Source organism: Pezoporus occidentalis, unplaced genomic scaffold (genome assembly GCF_034315485.1).
Source record: "Pezoporus occidentalis ecotype Australia unplaced genomic scaffold, CSIRO_AGI_Poc_V1 ctg3, whole genome shotgun sequence".
Lineage (NCBI taxonomy): Eukaryota > Metazoa > Chordata > Aves > Psittaciformes > Psittacidae > Pezoporus > Pezoporus occidentalis.
The window spans coordinates 2,808,283-2,813,867 of record NW_026914940.1 but is presented as its reverse complement, the minus strand read 5'-3'; the positions used below and the strand labels follow the sequence as shown (position 1 = coordinate 2,813,867).

The 5,585-nt window shown below is 46.0% G+C and overlaps 1 long non-coding RNA gene across 2 annotated transcripts in view; it reads left to right on the top strand.

Annotated features, from left to right (window-relative positions):
• Positions 1-5,585, top strand: part of LOC134167854 (uncharacterized) — a 1,192,997-nt gene that overhangs the window by 136,901 nt on the left and 1,050,511 nt on the right. The gene's annotated exons all lie outside the window — the stretch shown is intronic.

The window sequence follows — 5,585 nt, the reverse complement described above, 5'->3', positions numbered from 1 at the left end:
TTTACATTGACGTCAGTGTCTTTTCTAGCCTCCACGGCTCATTTTGGTCAAAGGATGTCTTCAGGGGGGAGGGAAAGGGTTGGAAAGGGAGAGGAGTCAGGATGAGTTGGGGATGAGTTCTTGTGACGTGGGAGGTTTTAGGTGGTAATGATGGAAAAAGGAGCCCTAGGTGTGGATCATCACCTGGACATGAGTATGTTGGAGGCCTGACCCATCAGGCTGAGAACACTGAGGCTGTTCAGCCTGGAGGAGAGCAGCTGCATGAAGACCTGAGAGCAGCTTCCAGTGTCCGAAGGGGGCTACAAGGATGCTGGAGAGGAGCTCTTCATCAGGGACTGGAGCGATAGGACAAGGGGTAACGGGTTCAAACTGAAACAGGGGAAGTTTAGATTGGATATAAGGAAGAAGTTCTTTACTGTGAGGGTGGTGAGGCACTGGAATGGGTTGCCCAGGGAAGTTGTGAATGCTCCATCCCTGGCAGTGTTCAAGGCCAGGTTGGACAGAGCCTTGGGTGACATGGTTTAGTGTGAGGTGTCCCTGCTTGTGGCAGGGGGTTGGAACTGGATGATCTTAAGGTCTTTTCCAACCCAAACTATTCTGTGAGTCTTTGATTCTATCTGCACAGACATCTGCTTTCCACCTGTACCAGCACCCTGACTATGAGCACAAGCCCTTCCCTGACCTTTTGTGAATGAGCTACATGGGCCATGCAGTTGTAGATAAGTGCACACGAATATGCCTGTCTATGCATACAGATCAGCCTTTTACAGGCTTAAAGGTCACAGCATTTAGTACTTAGATCCAAGGGCCTCAATAACTCACCTCTCCCTAGACACCTGTAAGGTTGAAGGAACTCCTGTTGAGATCTTGCTCTCTCAGGTTAAAGCTTTGATTTTATCCTGTTTTTTTTTTTGCTGCATGGTGTGCACATCCATCCTCCATCCCTGTGCATCCACAGTGCATGGACATGTTTTTGGAGTGTGTAAAGGGCTGATGCTTGTGAAGGATTTGGAAAACACTGTCAGAAAGTGGAACCTGTGAGTCCCATGGCTAACGTCAAATCATTCAGAGCAGATTAATCACACCGGTGTTTAGGGCTTCTTTCTTGGTTGGGAGCAAAGCCAGCTTTCTTTGCATGGCCAAACAACTTCCAGGAATTCAAACGTAAGGCTTTCGTGCCCTAAATGCTGATAGTTTTGTGCTGTGTTTATTCCCTTGGGTAGTGTGATGCAAATGCTTGACCACTCCGATCTTAGATCGCCAGGTAAGGGCAAATACAGAGCTTGCCCCAGTGCTGTTGCACAACCACAATGAAATCTGTGCTCTCTCTGAGCCATGGATCACCTTCCTATGATGCATTTGTCCAGCTCTTAACACAACTGCTCTGTCATGCCTTATTAGACCATCTGTATGATACCTTGAAGCAAAGCGTTCGTTGTAACCTCTTAGCTGACAGTGATTTACTCTCAAGCATTGAGGTTATTATGTATGAATCCTGGCACCGGCGCTCATAAACAGCCCCTACCACCTGGTGACATTGATGCAATTGGGCTGGTTGACCCTTGGAAGCTGGTACTAAAACCTTACAGGGAGCAGGGATTAGTCACAAGGAAGCATTATCTGGTACCACCGCAATGATTGGGCTCTACTGAAAACCAGTAGTAAGAAAATAGCTTTTTGACCTGAGTGTAGCATCACTGCAGAGAAAAAGAGACTCAGGAAGGGAAAGCTTTTAGCTTGTTCAGCACATTCATGGCAGAGCCAAGTAATAAGTCCTGTTTCTTGGCCATTGGATCCCACTCTCTCCATCATAAATAATGCTGAAGTCTCAAAGATTCCCAATGTTCTTGTCAGAACCAATACATTGTTCATGGCTGAAGAAAGACAGAGTCTTATAAAAACCAGAAAAAGAGGTCCTCGTAAATCACCGTCTCTATACTTAGAAATGTGTTAAAGCTGAGCTCCTTTTCAGAGCACATAAAGTATATTTTTTTTTTCCTTTTTTCCGAGTTGAAAAATCCATCCAAAGGTCAGTCAGAAACAGGAATAAAACTGTCTTTGAAATCGCAAGCTGCTGTAATAGCATTGTTGGCAGTGAATGATAAACTCGAGCAGTTGAGGTTTACATGGCACATGAAGAGAACACGTATTTGTCTATACGTTAAATGACCCAGCACTGGCCCTTTTGCATTTCTCCTCCTGACCTATCACACTATTTATAGATTTTCACTACAAAAGGACCTCCTGAACACGAGAAGGAAAACCAAGTAGTTGTGAAGAAACCATCACAGTGGAGCGGTGCTCATAAACCATCATTCCTGGGCAGGAGGCCCGTTTTAGCGATAACCTCCCAGGTAGCAAGGATGTTAACTCTTCATTTATCTCCAGGGACTTTTCCAGTCTTTTGGAGGGTGTGAAGGGTTGTTCAGGGAGGTCTTATGGTAATGAAGGTGTTGGATTGAAAGGGAATTGTGGCATGTCCTGAGTAGGGCTCTCAGAGATGTCTGGGGAATGAGGTCTTCTAACCACTACACAGACTATACCCTACTGAAGGGACTTAAAAGCCATGTATATAGACCTCTCAATTTGAATTAAAAGCCAAAGCAGTCTTTGATGGTGGTAACACCCAAGGATGGCTGAGATTTGGGGTCTCTTTGTCACGCCTCATAGATAGAAAGCTCTTAGCGGAGACCTGTATTGCACTCCTTGCTCTGTTAACTCTGGAGAAGTATATTCTTCTTATATTCATGGAGACAGCCACGGAATATCTTCCATGACCCTGGCTATGTAGCTGCACAATAATGTGCCCTGTCTGTACAGGGAGTCCTGGTGGAAACTGAAAGATCTTCTATAGACGTGAATATGAAGGCCTCATCCCTGGATATTTTAACTTGGAAACTGAGTCAGGTGATGGATTTGAACACCCTGGTGTGCAAGAAGGACTTTAAATGGAGATCTGCAAGGGGGGAAACGGGTTACCATCTCCCTCCTGCAGGGTAGACTTGGCTGCTCCTTGCCTTTAGGATGTCCTGGTGTGTGTTCAGCAGCTCTTGGCCCTGAATGAGAGGTACCTTTTCCCAGCTTCCCCATTCTTCCAGTGCAGGGATGCAGGCAGCATCACATTTGTAAGGCTTCAAGCTGCTGGAGAGCCTTTTGAGGTACTTCGATGAGCTGATGAGCACTGGCTTTCCAAGTCCACACTGTGTAGAGGAGCACAAAGCATCTGGGACAGTGTAGATTTTAACTTGGCACATATCTGAGGAGCTTTCTAGGGTGGAATGAAGTATGCCTTGCAGTTCTGAGTGCTGGGAGCAAAGGTGGCACGTGTAGGCTGCAGGAGAATGGCTCTGTGCTTTGAAGATACGAACATCCAAGGTATCCTGGGGAGAGTGAGAGCAGACAGCACTCCACAAACAGCAGAGGAGTCTCCAAAAGTGAATATGCAGAGATAGAGCCCAACAAGGGCTCGGCACTTCATGTTGCCAACAGAATCCCTCTCACCCACCACGGGAGGACACACCACTCCAGAACCCTTATGAGCATTGTATCACAGGTTGGAAGGGACCTCAAGGATCATCTGCTCCAACCCTTCTTTGCAAAACCAGTCTAGATAAGACAGCCCAGCACCCTGTCCTGTACATGAAGCCTTTAAACCACTGAGGTTGTTGAAGAAAGGAACATCTGTCTATGGCTCCATTCTGTGGGTTTTAATTGACAAAACAGTGCACCCTCTGACTGCCCATCAATGAATTCCACTCATGGTCCTCTGACTTTGTTTTCTGTGGTTCTGCAATTAGGTTCTGCTAACTTGGCCTCTGCTTGCTATTTAGTTGCCTGGACACCCACGTGCCTTAACTGGGTGCTGAAGGACAACTCTGATGTCTCACAGGCAACTCCAGTGTTTGTGTGCCACCAACCACACTGAACCCAAGCACCCTCTCCCAAGCTGAGTGGCCATTGGCTTTGTCCCTTGGCCAACTGATCAGTTGGGGGATGAAACAGGTCAGATTTCAGCCTCTTTCACCTTCATTTAAATCCTTGAGCAATGCCTTATCTGTGTGATGTGGGGTGTGTGTTGGTGGGAGGGAAGGCAAGAGAAACTGGTGGAGATCCTTTAGCTGCAATGCTGCCCCAAACATTAACCCCGTAGGGAGAACTCCACAGCAGAGTTTGCAGGAATGAGGGAGTGAAGTAGTGAGTGGATTTGTCCATGAAGACATTTCTATGCTGGCCATGCAGAGTAAATAACATCTGGGAACACACAAAGCTCCCATAATGCCCTAACCACCTCCTGTGCTTTCAAATGTGTTTTTTCCTCTTGCCTCACAAAAGCAGCTTTTTGTGAATGAGAGCTTATCCATCAATGAGGGAAACAATGGCCCATAAAGACATAATGGTTCATTTGGGGCTCTGCCAGGGGTTATTACTGGTGCACATTTACCTCAGCTGAAGGTTGCATTCAGAGGCTGTGCTTTCCTTGCTGTGCTGCTCATAGACCTCTGTGAAAGGGGGTTCAGGGTGAGGATGTGGGAATTCAGGTTGAGCTGACTTTGCTGAGAGCTTTTCCTTTCCTTCCTTTCCCATTTTGCAGAAGTTTAGGTGTCAGACTAATATATACAAGGAATTATTTATATATAAGGAATATATACAATATACAAGGAATATATTAACAAAATGAACACATGGCAGCAGTTACCTGCGTATTTTTTTCCCTTTCTTACTGAAGAAGGAAGTTGCAACCAATCTGCATCTTTACTCTTCTATGATCTGGGCATAGCTCCAGTACTCTTTAATCTATATCTACAACAGCATTTTGCTATATGAACATACAGGACTGCAGTGCCACTACATAAGCAGCGTATATGGTGGAGTAGCCTGGTCTCATGTGCTGTGTAACGGCGTGTCTCCAGCTTTCTGTTGTGTAGGAATATGCATTCCCTCCCTTCTAGGCTTGCCACAGTAAATAGAGCCCTGAGAAATCACCCTTCTAACACCAATAAAATCTGTTATTTTAAAGCTTTTAAAGCAGTCTGTTTTGGAGCTATTTCTGGGCGCTCTGTCCTGTGTAAAATTCCATGCCCATTTCAAATGCCCTCCCTACATTTCTTCCATCGTCTTGAGCTTCCATTAGGGCTAAAATTAAGATTGAAAATAAAACCTCAACAACAATGTCCTGTACTGCCCAAAGTGTCTCAGACAAACTGGCAGAGCGCAGTGATTTCAAGGCTCAGTGGCCCAACCTTCAGAGCCCTTAAGGTCTAACTTTCCATTAGTCAACAGGACAACTCATGTAGGTCCTAGTTCAGCTGGCCAGAGAAGGACAGAAATGTCTGATTTGCACATGGCAGATCGTCTGATACTTGGGAATTTCTATGGTTTAACCTTTGATGGAGTTGGCAGTGTTCAAGGCCAGGTTGGACAGAGCCTTGTGTGACCTGGTCTAGTGTGAGGTGTCCCTGCCCATGGCAGGGGGTTGGAACTGGATGATCTTAAGGCTCTTTCCAACCCAAATGATTCTATGATTCTATGACTCCATGGTTGGGATCTTGAGGGAACTACCTGCTCCTGTCCTTGCAGTGCAATAG